The sequence below is a fragment of the Rhopilema esculentum genome, chromosome 19 (genome assembly GCF_057945365.1).
Source record: "Rhopilema esculentum isolate cy_ngs chromosome 19, ASM5794536v1, whole genome shotgun sequence".
Lineage (NCBI taxonomy): Eukaryota > Metazoa > Cnidaria > Scyphozoa > Rhizostomeae > Rhizostomatidae > Rhopilema > Rhopilema esculentum.
The window spans coordinates 6,222,082-6,239,595 of record NC_142833.1 but is presented as its reverse complement, the minus strand read 5'-3'; the positions used below and the strand labels follow the sequence as shown (position 1 = coordinate 6,239,595).

The 17,514-nt window shown below is 35.7% G+C and overlaps 1 protein-coding gene across 5 annotated transcripts in view; it reads left to right on the top strand.

The window, feature by feature from the left end:
* LOC135688287 (uncharacterized) overlaps positions 1 to 17,514 on the top strand; it is a 54,092-nt gene that overhangs the window by 1,603 nt on the left and 34,975 nt on the right. For 2 of the 5 annotated variants that reach the window (XM_065205068.2, XM_065205063.2), the window contains exons 2-4: positions 1,435 to 1,513; positions 6,753 to 6,803; positions 12,039 to 12,083. The gene's annotated coding sequence lies outside the window, so the exon portion shown is untranslated. Of the gene's footprint in view, positions 1 to 1,434; positions 1,514 to 1,964; positions 2,698 to 2,729; positions 6,804 to 12,038; positions 12,084 to 12,137; positions 13,836 to 17,514 lie in introns of those variants that run through there. The other 3 variants (XM_065205065.2, XM_065205064.2, XM_065205067.2) reach the window with 3 other exon arrangements.

Sequence of the window (17,514 nt, the reverse complement as noted above, 5' to 3'; positions counted from 1 at the left end):
CAAAAGCGAATGACTTAAAGTTAATAATGTACGAGAACCTAGATAAATATGTCATCGCAGTTTCGAAATGCTTTCAAAACTCAATAATGTCAGTTGGGTTTTAAGGAAATATGAACCATAACCGAGATGTGTTTCGATTGTTTCAGAACACACAAGGCTGCGTAATTAAAATTGATTTTTTTGCTCCTCTTCTTGCGTCTGATTGCTCAGTAAAAGTCATTTAAGCGATCTTTGCTAGATGCATTGTTACGCGCAGGTACGCGATACTTGATATCCAAATCAGACTCGCCTTGAATTCCGCGTTTATTTTTGCTCTAGGAAGACATTTTTTCGGGATAATGTTTTTATTAATTTCTTGGCTGGAAAATGTTTATGTTAATTGTTGAGTCTTCTTAAAAATTGATTTGATATCTTGATTCTACGACAAAATCAAATATTTTCGGCTTGGGTATACGTGAATGTGTCTGAATTCAATAGCATTGAGGATCATCATGCATGGCAAAACTTTAAACCATCATACTATGGTTTAAAATGGCAGAGCATGTTTACCATGACTTGCAGGACTATTCCTTATAATTTGCCACCTCTAGCTACTTGTCTTTTATTTAAACATTATCTTTTCTTTGAAAGGGCCTTTTAATTCTGCTCGACATAATGCTATAGTTTTTGCGTCAGCATTTTTGAAAATAATTTTACATCAAATAAAATGAGTTTCTAAAAATCGTCTAAAAATAGTTCTAGATTCAATCTTTCTGGCACTTAGTGGCAAGTCATTAAATTCTTTTCCTGCCTGATAGTAAAAACCTTTGCGTCCAAATTCTGTTTTCACTTGTTTTCATTCAATTTACGTACAGGCTTTGCACACATTAACAATGTTTTCCACAGTAAGAATTCTAACGGACACACATAAACCAGCTTTGTTTTCATGATAAATTTCAACCAATCAAATGAATTTGTGTTGTTAGATTGTCCAATTAGAATGCAACATACATTAACCTGATTTACCCTAAGCTGGGTTAAGTTGCCAGTGTGAATAGGGTGTAAAAATACCCTTCTAAAAACCCTTTTTTCCTATAAATATATATAAGAACCTTTGCAAACTTCAGCCTCTTAGGGGTTCTTAATTATGAAGTTTAACAAATTAAGTTTCAGCGTCAAGGTTCTTATAAAAGCAGGTTTTTTATGTGGGTTTCTACTGTAGTGCAGGGCTAGCCTGTTTGCAGAATTGGCAGTTACATGCAGCAGGATTTGGTTTTTAATCTTCTGTTGCCATGCATCTTTAATGCACAATGTCCAGAATGCCTGCTCGATTGAGGAGCAAGCTACCTGTTAGTTTGTTTTTCTTCTATTACGACCCTTGTCTAGTCTTGCTTTGAAACAGGTATCCAGCAAATAATATGATATTCTGTAATTAAATAGTGGATTTATTTTCAGAAGAAACAAAGAAGAAGTTCTATTTACTAACCCACCAAACGAATATATCTTCAACCGTCGCAAGCTGATGCAAAGATAGGTGAGTTTTCCCTACCTTAAGTCTTGTACCTTATTCCTTTTCTTTAATATACGCTTTTCTATCAATCGCGAGGAAAACCAATGTCTTATCACAAGGTCAACTTCTTTTCACTTATCAAGAGTCTCAAGTATGCATCTCTGAAGTTGTCACAAGCGTGCATCTCTGAAGATCGTCATCGTTTTTCAATATTATTTTTTGATTAATGTAGTTGATGGAAAAGGTGCTTATGGTTTTTGCTTTTGTATCACCATCTTCATCATGGCTATTATGATCATAATAATCAACACCATTGTGATCATTACGGTCATCATGATTAATGTCATCTGTCAATATCTATCACGATAATCATGATTACGATCAACATGATCATTACAGTCATCATGATTGATATCATCTATCAATATCAATCACAATAATCATGATCATAATCATCATAATCAACATGATCATTACGGTCATCATGATTGATATCATCAGTCAATGTCAATCACAATAATCATAATCATAATCATAATCATAATAATCAGCATTATCATTTTGGTCATCTTCATGGATGTCGTCAGTCAATATCAAACATAACAATCATAATCATGATCACCATTGTCATAATCAGTCACAGTAGTCATAAACAATCATCGTGTCTATGGTCGTCATCAGTTGTCATAGACATCACGTCATCGTTGTCGACATCATCATCATCATCATCACAGTCATTAATCGACATTGCCATTGCATATATTGCATTGTTGCTATGGTGAAACACAGACTCCTCCGGTCTGACTTGTTTAATCATTTTATACATAACCAGAGCTAGTGAAGTCACCGCTATATTTTTCTGCTATTCTGGGACAAAGTAAATCTCGAGCTGGAAAACAATTATGTTTTATTTATTCCTCTTGCATAACAAAGGTTATGTTTGGCTCATGGTCAAAAATACAGCCAAGAGCATGTTTGTATGAGAATTCTAAACTGCTATGATTCATATGTTAAACGGTTTGAAAGGGTTCGGTTCGCCTGGTCATTGCTGAAGTGCACGAAGGCTGATTAAAGCTTTATATCGTATGTTAATATTAATGCAGTCTTGTTTTGATCTGCTCGCCGGTTGCATACATCTAAAGCACATTTAAACACGGATTGCTCTTCAATTTGCAGTTGACTTTACTAGGATACCATTTGTTTACAAGGTGAGATTCTTAACATGGTTTTTTATAATAGGCCGTACTTAACATGGAGACTTCGGGAGAATACAAGGTTTTAATAAGGGAAGAGCATATAGAAGGGCTTGCTCCATGGCCATCGAGAGCCTGCTCGGTCAATGGGAAAAATCTTGAGATAGGTACTTGAAATGAATTTCCCTTTACAGATGCAAATTGCAACTTCCCCCTGGTCCGGAAAATGGAAATTTTACCCTTGCTACCCTCCCCCTTCTCGATGCTCCTGATCTGTCGATTGCGTCCCCCTTGGACGAATAACTAAATGGAATAACCATATTTAGATCATATCAAAAATTGTTCCAGTTAACATATATAAATCTGCAAGCTTGTTTTTTACACCGTATCAGCCGCTTTCCCTTTCATTGCCCACTAGTTTAGAACTCAACAATAAAGACTGCAGAGCATATTACAGATTGAGTGGGCTAAAACATTTTTTGTTTTTTGTATGGTTTTAAGTATATTTTGGAAATGCTTAGGGGCTAAAACCCCCGTAGCCCCCCTCCCCGCTTCCACGGTCCCTTCTCAAAACTACTAATATTTCCATCTTGTTCTGTGATTGTCTTGAGCGACATTTCACTTCGATGATCTTCAGCGAAAATTTGTTTGATTATTTTATCATTTGAAACTTTCACAAAATTTACATTTCAGGATTAAAGTTTTAAGCCTCTTCCTTCTATTTTTGCCCAAATGTAAAGAATTCTTCAAAGCATCTCTGGGTTCGCCTCGAGTCTCCTGGCTTTTAACCTTTTTTCCGGTCTCTTCCGGTCATCGCAGCGAAACTCCCACACTTGATGGCGTTGTTGCACTAGCCACTGATCTAAATAAACGACTCTTTTTTGCATAAAATACTCTTTTTTATAGATCAGTGGCTCTAGCCTTTGTTCCAGACCCCTAAGTTTTCTCTTTTAGCGCATTATAAGAGAAATCCAGGAACTTCGAAAAAACTTTTAGAAAACCTTCAAACATATAGGTTGTGCTGTTTGAACTATTTAGAGTTCTATGAAAGAACATAGAAATTATTTAAGATGCTTGTTTTTAAAATTGATCTCTAGTTTCAAATTTTAAGTAAATCCCGCCCTAATTGATTGTCTTCAAGACATTTGACTTCCTGTATTTTCTAACATATCCCATGATTTGATTGCGGCAATACATTTAGGCCCAAAGAGAAAGACAGTAATTGGAAAAAAGGACGCTCATTCAATTAATTAACTTCAACCACTAAAATCACCTCTTCAATGTATAGGAAGACTATGGACAGTACTTCTTTACCTTGACAGCTTCGAAATGGAAAACAGTCAGTTTAAATGCCTGGGTTTTTTTGCAAGCAAATTTTGTCTTACGTGTCGTTACGGTTTCAACTAGATTAGTGATTAGTCACTTCAACAGCGTATCTTCTCATTAGAATCCAGTCTGCATAGTTCAACCAGTATTTTCCTTTCTTCTGGTCACTGCTTCCGCAGCAGAAGGTTTTTAGCTTGTTATTCCATGCATTTTTGATGGAGCACATTCACTTCACTACTCAGAATGTTCAAATATTGTTTGATTTGATCCTTTCGTGGTGGTCGTTGTTCGGAATTCGGGGTAGATTAAAAGATCAAAGCTTGGCTTTATGCGTAGCGGAGTTAAGAAATGGATTTTGCCTGTCAAACAGGAAACTCTTCACAATGACTGCGGCTTAAAAGCGTAACATCGACAAGAAAACATTGATATCAAATACAGTGACAGTTAAAAGACGCGATTAAAGTTCAGCCTGGTGGCAATTAACTGGTCCCAAATCCATTCATGTCGTTGGACTAAGAAAGAGCTTTACGGTTGGCAAACCCTGCACTCTGCTATTGCTTTTACATAACTTTGGGATTGGCATGAAAATCTTATGCGTGGGAAAGGAGCTTTGGTGTTTGCAGAGGGGGCATACCAATGTGGTTGTCAGTGGTACCGTTATTTTTTTAAATTTCCTATACAAGATTTTCATTCTCCATTTGGGTCTTTAACAACAGTACTGAAGTTGCTTGAGTAGGGAAACCTGTAGCTATAAAACTTTAGCGAAATGGGCCTAATTCTTGTCTGTTCAGAAACTTTCATGCCCATATGACTTTCTCGGGGGTCATTTGGTTCTCATCCCCTGGACAGGTGACTTTGCCACACTAGCTGCTGTATTGAATCAAGCATTTTGTCCTTCTTTGAATAAATAATCAAGTTTTCTTTCAAAAACTGATTAATTCCTTTTAACAAAAAGTCACTACAATAGAAAGAGAGAATGGTGGATGGTTGCAGAAACCCTTTCAGAATTTTTTTAATGTGGCATGTAGGCACTGCTCAACACGCTACTTTCTATTGAACGAAAAGCTGTCGCGCGAAACCTGTGAAGATTTTGTGCGACAATCGTTTATGCTTTTCACTGCAGCAGAAATTTGTTCAAAGGATTCAAAATGGCTGCAATCAATCGAAATCGCTTTTAAAATTTCTTGCCATAATTTTGTGACAGTTGGTTGCGCTTTTTGTGCAATTTTACTATTTTGGGCCATCCCTCGAATAAAACTCGCCAGATCCAGCCCCAAAACTGTGTGCCGCGAGCTGGATTCCAACTTACTTTGCATGTCTGTTGTCGCACGAACGATAAAAAAGTTGAACGTTTCTCAACTTTTCTGCGACAAAGCCGGGCCAGCCTGGCCGACAACAGCCACATTAACAGCTCATGCTCAAAATACAATTTTCTCGACAAAATCTTTTCGCGCGACAACTTTTTGCTCAGTGTCATATGACGTAGCACAATTTCGCGCCCTTTTGCTTGTTTCTTGACTCGTACCTTCTCTGAGGCAGAAATCAGATGATTTCAGCACATTCCTTCAGCACGAGGCTGTTGTTTCATATTTGTTTGCCTTATTCAAATGTTATTTTTATTTGATTTTGCTATCAGTATGACAAGATTTTCAAGCGTTCAAATTCTACCAAAAATTTGCTTCATCAAAGCAAATAGTTCTTATATGAGGGCTGTGTTTGTTTTCATTTATAAATCTTGATTTCAATTTTCCAACATGCAAACGACTGTGAAAGTTTATACGAAAACTCTTCATATACACATTTACCTTTTTTGCATTAATTTTTGTTCTAATAAATTTGATAACCCCGGTTTTTTCTTTTCTACACTATACCTATACTTAATAGTTTACAGATTACCGTGTATCCGCCTAAAATAGGTGACTCAGGGGGCAAAGTCCTCCTAGTTCAAAATCAGCTGATTTTGGAGGGCGCAGACAGTTTCTTAGAGTGACCAAAGTTACGTACTGCATCACTGGTATTCTATTTTGCTAAAATGTCTATTGGAAATGTCTTTTAAGGATTGTAGCCAGAAAAATTGTTTTTTAATACAAAGTCCAACTTTAACCTCATGTTAGGCAGGACAGGAGGTCGATGTGCTGTTAAGAAACTATGTTTGTTGCTGAAGGTGATGAAGGAGAATCAAGGAGTGAAAAGGCAATCTTTTCTTGTAGCCTTTTTATAGCAAAGGCATCCAGGGGCAGCCACAAGAAACAGTCCTTGTATTTTTAGGCAATACAAGCATCCAACTCATAATTTGCAAGTTTACTGTCATTTGAAGAATAATTTTATTAGTTTCAATGCCCTTTGACAAGAATTTGACCCCTTACAGCATCCCATCGTCAAATCACTCAGAAATCCCTTGTACCCGGTCATACTAGCTACATCATTCGTTCATTCTTCTGTACCACGTTCTTTTTATAAGCCGCGAAAGAAAAGAGCCATAATTTCCAGTAACAAAAACTGCGTATCTCCTGCCCATTTTCCCATCCAATATAATCTTCGCATTGCTCATAGCGTCTTAAATTCTGTCGTCTGAACTGCTGCACATGTAATCTGCACTTGTAATCGCACCAGTTATACCACAATTTAATACCAGATTAGTGAGTCAATGAATAAGAATCTTTTGGATTGTCTTCATCGCCTACCTGAATTATGATGCATACAAGCTTGTGTTGCCTTAACCAATGCATACGTTTCTACTGTAGGCGACCTCTGCGAACATCAACGAAGATTTTCAGGATAAATCAAAGAAAGAAGTAAGTTATTATTTGTTAAATTTTGAATGATACTGTCTTGCATTAAAAAGGAGTTTTTTCTGTAAGATGCCAAAGCAAGCAAATTCCTTGATTTTTCCATTGACACTTTCGTTTATTCGTGTGATATCCTTATGTATATTTTAGTCATTATGTGCTGAATTACCCAGTTTGTTTGACAAACCTAGACGAAAAATAGATTGCAGATGTTATAATGGGATTATGTTTGCCGTAATGTTGTGCTGGTCTGAAGAGAAACTGTATGGAAAATACATGTAATGAGATAAGGAATGTTGCACCAAAAAAGACTGTGGTAGGACAAGTGGGTAAATAATTGAAAAAAATAGAAATGGTATCAATATTAATGGCTAATTGGTTCATTTATTCTAAGAAACTGGCTCTCACCAATAGATTGAAGGTTGAAATTCTGAGCTATAAGAAGAAACGTAGAGCCTTGACAGGCTGCCGTTACTTTTCAGAGCTGGCTTGAACTGGTACCAATGGGTTTGGTGCAAAGAGCTAGCGGAGGCTAAAGATTTTTTTCTTCTTCATATTGTTGTTAACGAAATTTTTCCGAAAGTCTTCTTGATCTCATAGAAGCTCTACACTGATTCTTGCATCTTTTGCTTTTCTTTCCTCTAAAATTTCTGTTCAGTTACCCTGAGTCCAATGCACAATACTGGGTTGAAACTGATCGTAATTGTCATTTATCACCCTTGGCCTGAATATTTCTATCCATGTTCTCTTTTCATGCCCACGAGTATTCGAGAAACTCGAAACATTTGAATAAAAACACGAGATTTTTCCTACGCGGCTAAAAACAAACGATATCAAAACACTTAGTCCATTTGTTGTGAGCGAATCCTGTTAATGCGAAGGCGGATTAGGCTACTGCCTGCAGCTTCATAACCTCTACTTACATCAAACAAACAAAGGGTTTAAGCAAATGCCTGCTGTACAAAGAGAAGATTTTTAACCGATGTCGTCATAACTTTGTAAAATATTGAAACTCTTAGAAAGCGGTAAGATTGAGTCAGCCCAGCTTTATCACATTGAAATAATAACGGTTTTTATTTTCTCGTAAAGATGCTCTTTCAAGCTTATTTACAGTGCAATTTAACTAAGCATCGAATCATTATTTCATAAAGTCCCACTTCGCTCAGGTCCCATAAAACAACGCAAACGTGGATGGCAACCAGCAAGAACGAGACTGTATGAAATTGAGGCTAGGATCAACATATCTTTTATTGTTCTGTACATCAAGCAAAATGTCTGAAACATACTTTCCTTACTTTTTCACTTTCTTTCCATCTTTTGTTTAATTGCAGTGTCAATTTTGACGAAGCTTTTTGAATGCTAATTAAAAGGTGCCAGTTTATTACTGTCAAGGCAGCTGAAAAAATGTTAGATTAAAGAAACTTTGAGATAAAAACTAAAATTTAAAACGCTTGCAATTTATAAGATAAAATCGGCGGGATTTAGATACAAGAGGTTTAATATTTAAGGAACTTCAGTTCTCGCAGAATTTATTTGACTTTTTTCATGTTCTTCAGTTCGAAGATGTAACGCTCGAATTTTCAATAGGCTACAGTAATTCGATTTTGGTTAAACGAGTTCTAAAAAACCTTTTTTACTGGTATGTATAAGTATAAACCCGGTATGTATATGTATAAGTATATATGACCCAAAGTTGCAACCCTTTTGATCAATGTCAGAAATCTGTCTGTAGTTGTTTTCAATAGAGCTGGGCTGAAACAATGCCATTTATTTCTTTTTTAGTGTTCAAGCCAAGAAAAAGACTCTTTAGTTTAACTATGTCTTGAAATAAATATGGATTCAAAACCAGTTTACTTCTAATGATTGTGTTTACTTCTTTGACACATTTGTAAAAGCAACCAGCCTTCTCGAATGCATTCTGGGCTTGTTGAGCCTCTCAATCGATCTCTCGGACTTTTAGGTAGCAGAAAATTTCCGCATTGTACGAAACAGTAAATTATGCAACTGAAAAGTGTAATAACAAATCCTGTTAAATACAGTGCAACATTCATTTAAAGGTGACCGCTGGGACGTGGCCATTGTCTTTAAGGTACTTTTACAATTATTTGACCGTAATAATAAAAAAATGAACCGAAATTTTTGTCTGTTGTTCGGGGATGTCCGGTTAAAGAGTTTCACAATGATATCGCTGGTCTGTACAATCAATCATTCTTTTTTATGCTAAGAAGTCTCCAAGAACTTATTCAATCCAATAGGATTGCATTCATCTTTGTTCTTCAGGCCTACTACCAGACTAAGTTTGCATCCCTTTGAATACTTTTCTAGCTAGGGCTTCCTATTACACTTTAATATATATCGTGCTCTGAGTGTCTGGTCCTTGCGCACTGTACCACGACAACAAATCAAAACCTAGACTTGTTAGTTAAAGTTTATGTATACATAAAAAAAATTAATGAAAATTAATGTTTACTGGTCTGTCATAAAGTGCTCGATGCACTATTTGGTATATAGAGCAGGACAGTTCTAAGATGCTACTTCGAGAATCACGCTTAATGCGATCATCAGGCAAAAATAACACGCAGAATACTTGGAGGCTATTCGTCGAGCAGAATGTTTTTTATCATTGTGACAAAAGTTCCCTGGTTCTACTCATGTACTTTCTCATCTAAAATCTAGTGCCCATTTGATTAAAAAGCTCATAGAAAATTACATGAAATCCATTCTTTGTGCTGACTGATAACCGTGACACTTCCATACGTTTTTCCTAAAGTGCAATCAAACGTCTACGTTAACTTTACCTTACTTTCAAGGCTGTTTCAAGTAATACTCAAGAACCCAGTCATGAGGTCACTGAGAATCAATTCATTTTTCGCGGGAGATGATCGCGCAGTGCCTTTTTTATAAGAGAAAACTGACTTTTAAGAGATTTCTGCTTACGTTAGACATAAATTATAACCAGGATTACATTTCCTACATTGTTCAACCACGTCATAATTTTGGCAGGTTTTCCAAAGATTTCTTCCTCTTATAACATTAGTAGGATTAAGAGGATGTCGTTCAGTAATTTGTTGTTGAATTTTTAAAATTTTTAAAGGCATTAAGCGAATTCACGTGTTAGAAAAACAAAGCACTTAGGTAAGGCTTCTGGCGACCTGAAAGAAGAAATATCGTAGGTCAGTTCCACTAGATGCTAAATTAATATTTTTATGCGAAAAGTTGAATTTACTTGCCGCTCTGTTTTTCATCATGAAATAAATTTTGTCAACTGGTACTGGCTTTCACATATAGTGAGCTGTAAAGAGTATCTTAGGTTTTGTGTTACTGTATCCAATGTAATTTATGGTGTTTGGCACTGTGTACTAATAATGTTTCAAGATGATTTAAAAATTGAAGCTTAAAATAGTAGAACGGTAACAGTTTTTCAAATTCTTTGAAAAAGAGCGTAGCAGCTAATTCTTGTCATGTTTTTGGGTGCTGTCTGTATCCCAATGCATAGGTGTTCTCACGGAGGACCGATTACCTTTATGTGACAAATTTCATTTCTCCTTCATTTCAATTCCACTTTATACCAACTAGTTCCTGAATACTTTCTTTGTTGCATTAACCATAACGACACGGAACTCGTACTGCATTGCATGCCGCATCTTCAGTCGTAGAAAATTCTCACCCCAACACTTAGGATGCGGTTACTTACGTTTTCTTTGGCAAATTCCTTAATTTGCTACCTAATATCTTAATTTATTTGATTCCTATTGCGGCTTTCAAGGTAATTGCCTAGATTTATCTCGTTTAAATGTTGATTATTATTTCCTCGATGTATTCTGACGTTTGCATCTAGACAGTGTTGTATTTTCCTACGCCATAAGCGATGTAAAACTTTCCACCGAGTATATACACATCATATAGACTTGCTTTTAACTGCTTCATCCCTCCAACTGTTCTTGCAAGTTAGTAGAGAGATTGGGTTTCAAGTTGAAGGAAAGGAATCCTAGAAAGTTTGTATAAAAATAGAAACTGAAAAATGTTCCTCTGCCTTTATGTTCTAAGCAATTGGACTAATGAAGGTATTTTATCAATGAACGATTTTAGCCAGACAAAGAAATAATTTTCCAGAAATTTAATCTTACATTAGAAATATAAATATTCAAGAACATACTATCAACTCGAGGCATAGATGAAGAGATCGAGGTTGGGACGCTTCCTGCAGGAGCGAGGTCAAACAAATTTTCCTATAGGGCATCTTCTATGTCTTAGCATAGTCATGGTGTGGTTGGATGAGAAGTAAAATCGACACAAAAAGATAAAAATGATATTGTCAATATTTTGTTTACCATAGAGAATTTTTCTAGTCAGGTAAAATTTTTGCAAGCTATCTTTAGTTTCAAGCCCTTTTTTTCTCTTTAGACATAAAAGTATTTCTCTACTTTCCTTTTTGACATGGCATATCTTTTCATTCTTCCCGAATAGCTATTTAAACGTGATGATAGAGATTTCCGAATTCTCAGTTCCGAATACTCACTGCCAGTGAATAGTACGTTCATGGAATATGACGTTCTTTGTTGAAGCTTGAAGGCTATCAACAGATTTCAAAGTGGCTTAAGCCGACTTACAATCAACTATTAACTAACCAATCATCATCTATAGTTCTAAATAACGCTCACTGATTGGCCAATTGTTGGATTAAGCCATTTAAGTATCTGTCGACTGCCTTAAAGCGATGTAGTCTCATTTTGCCCAAACAGTTTTCAAAATTATGCTTTCACATTATCACAATAGAACTTAACAAATGCCATGTATAATCCTTTAGCGTGTAAGGGCGAGGTCTAGCATGCAAAAGACTGTTCTTTCTCGGGTTTTCGGTAAAAAAACCGAAATGTTGATTTTGGTGCGAAAAGTCCATTCAAAGAATTATGACGCCAGCGTTGTCGGACAATAACTTAGAAAAATATTTTGATAGCATGTTGGTTATTAGCTTTTTGCTTGATATAGAAAGCGGTTACAAAATATAAACGGAATCAAATCGATGTATTTTTAGTCGGATTTTATATTGCTTTTTATATTTTATTATTATCATATTGCGAATATAATTTGCTAGCTGCCAACTCAGTCTGTTTTTGTTCTTTGTTGACTTTTGTTTAGACTTTCATTTGCTAAAAACACGTATGGAAAGTAAAACCAATTCTAAATTGATGTGCGATAGATGTTTATATTTACGCTTAACACATAAAAACTCTTTTCTAGATGTTTTCGCTGTGTGTGCTAATAGGATCTGAAAATACTTCTCAGGTAAGTTGCAAAACTTTTTGACAATATGCTTTCATGTTGAACAGGATGGTTTCAGTTGCAACTCCGAGTGGCCTTGTTGCAACTGAAACCAACCAACGGAGTTGCAACTAAGAATGGTTCCGTTCAACATACCAGTTGGTTACAAAGATCTAAAATTAGAACAGTTATATAATGGCTTTGTACATTTGTAACAAAACGTTTCAAGCATAGCTCTTTATTAGGTAAAAAGGAGAAGTAACGGTTAAAAAGAGAATATAAGAGTAGAATCGTGAGATTATCTTTATGGAACGCGGTAGAAATACGTCGTAGAATTTAAGACGAGGTAAAAATATGTGAGGGGGTAGAAAGCGTATAGATGAGATGGATGAGATTTAAAATAAAAATAACTGGATTAGGAAAGATACGAAAATTGTTTTGTAAGACTAATAGAAATAGAAATATAAAGCTTTAAAAAATATGTTTTTCGAGGCTTTTTCGTTGTTTGTTTCATTCTTAGCCTGTTTGTTTCATCGTGAAGCGCGAAAAGACAGACCTGTAAAACAGTAATTTTTATTACGTTATGGTTAATAAGCCAATTCATAGCCTTATCACTTCAACAGTAACTTCATTTACAACTTCAACCTTTTTGATATTCTACATTCAACCGTGTAACTTTACTTTCAACCACTGTGGTATTAAGAAAGGTTTCAAAACGCTCAAATTTAATGTAATTATGAGAAGTAGAGAGAGGGTTTGCAATTGAAAGTGAGAGACTACAAAGTTGTTTAGAAGAATGGGAAAATAAAGGTTTAGTCTGAAATCTTGCGAGCTATTTTGGATTTTAGAAACTACAAAAGAAGATAAGAGACTGCAAATGGAGCTTGAAGTTCTGTTGCATTTGTCACACAGTTGTAAAATGAGTCATCATCCCTCCAGAATTCAGAAAACATTAGCTGCTTTTATGTTTCACAGTATGAAAATCTTTTGTGCCAGAAGTAGTATGATTAACTCTGAGTTGACAAACACTTCGTCTCTCTGTCCAATGCATGCACAATGAGGTAAAAATGTGCATGCATGGCTCCTCTCTTTCTCAGTTATATCCTGATCTGGATCGAGATTACCCAGCAGGAGAGAGGACACAAATGATTGGCTTTAATTTGGCCAATCACGACCCACAAAACCTTTGACTTCTACGATAACGGTGGGACGACAATCCAAGCCTGAGTCAAAAGCAAAGGGTTACTAACACTGAACCACATTAGAGAGACCTCTTTGTAAATTAGAAGACAAAATGGTATCATTGTTTGTTTGGTAAAGCATATACTGAGTGGATTTCGGCTACCAACTTAGCTTTGCATCGTTCCCACGCTTATTCTCGATGTGCTCAACTGTTAAACAATTTCACCCTACAAACAAGCAACAAAAACTTCTTGTAAAAACTCAAGGCAAACAAACTGTGCAACTTTGTACGATATTTTCGATTGCTGCGAACAAAGTTGTATACCAGTGGATTAAAAATTTGATCTATGCAGTGATTAGGTTCCATATTCAATAGTTGACAATCATATCGTCCTCCATATTCAATGGTATAAGAATGCCCCGGCTAGCAATAGAACTGCAGGTCGCCACTGCATTCTTTTCAAATCCAGAATCGTATTATATCTGGTTAGAATCCTACCTAAGCGTTTGTTTGTCGGTTTTCATTTTGTGTTTCCTTGAATTTTGCAAAGACAGACTTCTTTAACGACTTTGGGGAATTTTTGCAACATTACGGTAAGTTGGAACAAATCTTTTTACAGCTCATTGCATAAGACTCTTTTGATTTGGGAATGCGTTTTATAAGGATGTAATCATCAACCGATAGACGTGGAAGTCTTAATCAAAGTGGTCTTCTGCCACTTTGTAATGAGCATTGTATTTCGAACATAACTTTGATTAAGTCTATCTTTGCTTCTTTAACATAGGCCATACAATGACCAGCTTCCAATGTCCCACCACTAAAGTTCATCTTTGACTTCTAGACTTGACAAGCTCCGAATATTTTCCTACCAAAAACCATCTTCCAGTCAGACACCCAATTGCGCTAATTGAAAGTATTAGACCACAAATAATTCGAAGGAACTAGGTTTGCATATAGATACCAGCAATGTTTTCAAGCAGTGACAGCATCGTTTTGATTCAAGTTGTTAAAAGCCTCAGCTAGCATCCATCTGCAATAGCCCCAACATTTAGATGTCGTGACATAGTAGTTCCTGCTCAAAGGAGATGGTCCGTCTCCTATTCGGTACTAGATAAGTTCCCAAACAATTTAAAAATTCTTTTACATTCAACGTGTGATAGTTTAAAACAGGTATTTTATCGTTTATCGTTATAACTTAGATTTTGAAATAGGCGTCCGTTTCTATGGTTTTTTGGTAGTCAACGGCAGTTCATTTAGCAAATTGTTGACAACAGAAATTCCTTTCATCCAAGAGTTCTCTAAGCAAAATCGCATGTAAAGAAGAGGGACACCAATCCGTCCCTTGACGTTGGTCTTGCGTGTTGAACATAAAATTTAGTTACAAGGTCTTAAAGGTTTTTATATAGGCCTTTGTGTCTTAAGGAGTGAAAAGTTTTCTTAAATCAATTAGAAGAAAAATATTTTGGTGTATATTTTGCTGCAATTTTCACATAGCCTTCAAGGCTTGTTAGCTACAAATCAATCGACAAAAGCGATTGCAGCTTGTTTTTAATGGAAAGCCTGATCTGGGAGGGGTAAGCAACGAGATTGATAAACGAATTCAGCAGGCACAGGTCTCCACATGCAATAGCCAAAGACTTATTTCGCAACACAGGTGAACAAACAATTGGATTTTCCAGATCTTTGGCGATAATCTATTTAAAGTTTACGCAAATTCTTTTCGGCATTAAGCCTGGTAATCCGTGGTTAAATTAATACTAACCGCTAAAATTTTCCAGAAATCTGCAAAAAAGTAGGCGTCAATATAACAACGACTCTATTGGCAATCCATGCTAAGTCTCGCTGCTTGGTTTTTTTAATTATATATTTACAGGTTTCCCTGCTACATAGCAATACAATGCATACATCTCATAGTTCACTTGGTTGACAATCCTCAAATCTGGGGCCAAATGAAAAGTTCATCTTAAAGTTAGGCTGCAATATCTACATCATCAGCAAAGGCAACAATATGAAGTGTGCTGCTGTATGTGACCCTGATTAACTTTGCAAGAAAACTATTTATCAATGAATTTTGGCAGTTTCTTGAGAAAAGGAACCATTAGGTTATCATTTCTTCTGTTTATTATCTTAACGGTAAATCTATGAAGATCATATACACCATTTTTTGAATCAACAAAGATAGATGTATTATGTATCAGAATTACAAAGCTGGATTGATTGGGCTTCTGTCTGCATGTGCAATTTTTGGGATAGATTTTCCTGCACGTTTCATTTTGAAAAAGAAAGTAGAGATAGAGGGAGTTAAGATTAGAAGCAGATATGATAAAAAGAAACAGATAGGACCTTTCTTTCTTAAATCTTCCGGGTTAGGTTTCTGTTAAGAAGGAAATTTGTCGAAAGTCATTGTTAAAATGTTCAGACACGGGTATATCGAAAATATTGAAAATCTTTGCGGAAATGAATCTGAATGAAAATTAATTGCGGTACGTTAAGGCTTTTAGCAACGTGTAAAATGCAATTTCTCGTTTTAAGCCGAATAAGATAAATTTTTTAACTATTAATTTTCGCTTGATATCAGATGTACGAAACTGTATTTTTGCTTTGTTTATTGTTTATTCACGATTTCCGTTTCCAGTTACTCAAAATTAGCAATGAGAATGAAAAAACGTGGGAATATCTAAGGAATTTCATTCAGGGGTTTTTCATTTTGAACAAAAATCTGTGTAAAAACTGGCGGATGCATCTCATTTAAGTCCTGAAATACGTTACTGTCAAGGAAAGATTTAATGAAAGTGTGGGAGAAAGGTAAACATCAACAAAGCTAGTTTTAATCTTCAGACGAATTTAGTTAGAAGCAAGCAATGGACCGCATAACAGAAAACGAACATTTGCCATCAATAAATTATTCTGCATAAATTTCAATATATTTATATGCATAATAAGCGTATAAATATGCTGTAGCTAGTTTTTAGAATTAGGCTTTTTGGTAGAAGCATTTAGCTGTTTGAGTCGCGATGCTGACAAAAGAAGTTCAGTGATGCTAACAAGTACCCACAATGATAGCACAAACTCTAAATTATTGGACCTATATTGTGCATTTAGCTGGACCTATTTTATGGGAAATTTCAACGATTTTCTCACCCTAATACGATGGCTCTACTGGGCCTTAGCCTTTGATTTCCTTAGCCCTTTTTTAAGAATTTGCTTTAACTTTTGGTTGGTGAGATTCCAAAGTTGAATATTATGTTTGCAGTTAAATACTTTAATGGGGAACATGTCTCTTATATGTAAAATCCTTCAAAATCTCTCAAGGCACGAGATTTTTTTACAAAAATGCTTATAAGGACCCTGGTTAAGGGAATGTGTTTTATCCTACATCCTTATTGGAGTCTACAAAGCTCTGCTGTTTCCACAAGACTGGCAGATCAGAATGCCTCATGGGTAAGGACCCGGAAATACCGTTCTGATAGCTATTTTGTTACTCTTTCATCTCAGGGAATGTAGTAATACAAATAACCTTTTTTGGGTTTTTTTATTTGTTTTACCAACCTCCTCCAATTCCAATGAATATCTGTTAGACCTGTTTCACAATACTGCTTAGTGCTGAGCCAAGGTCCACTGCCTCCAACTACTGCATCTATTTTCACTAAAAACCGATCTTGTTAACATTAAATTAGATTTTTAGTTGGGAAGCCTCTCTTGTACTTTGATCACAATGATTAGAGAATTCTTCAGATAGTGTAATGAATCTTTCCTTAGGTTTTTTAAAGCAAAGAGTTTTATAAAGCAAAGAATCTCAATATATAGTTAGACTTAAAAGAAATATTTGTAGTAACAGCTGTTTTGCTCCTCACGTCTTTGCAGAACAACCCGTATTCTTTATAAAGTCAGGTGCAAACACAATCCTGCTGTTTAAACGTCTAAGTGCTTCAATGAAGTCTTCTCAGTCTAAATTTACAGTAGCCACAAGCATAAGAAATTTAAACAAATAGATATTTGCACCTTTATGGTCAAAGTTTACGCTGTTAATGCTGAATAGTCTTCAGCAAATTGCTAATTCTAACTGTCTGTTGTTAGCGTTTGTGCCAAGGGAACTATCCTATTTAGCTACAATGCCATTCGGCGGCCATCTTGGTTTGTTTAAGAGGAGTTAGGGATGATTTACAGTGATTTCTACACTTAATCAGAAAAAAAAACCCAGAAAGAACCGAGAAACTGTACAGAAAGGACACTTGAAACATTTTTACTCGAAGGAGATCATCTGTTTTACAT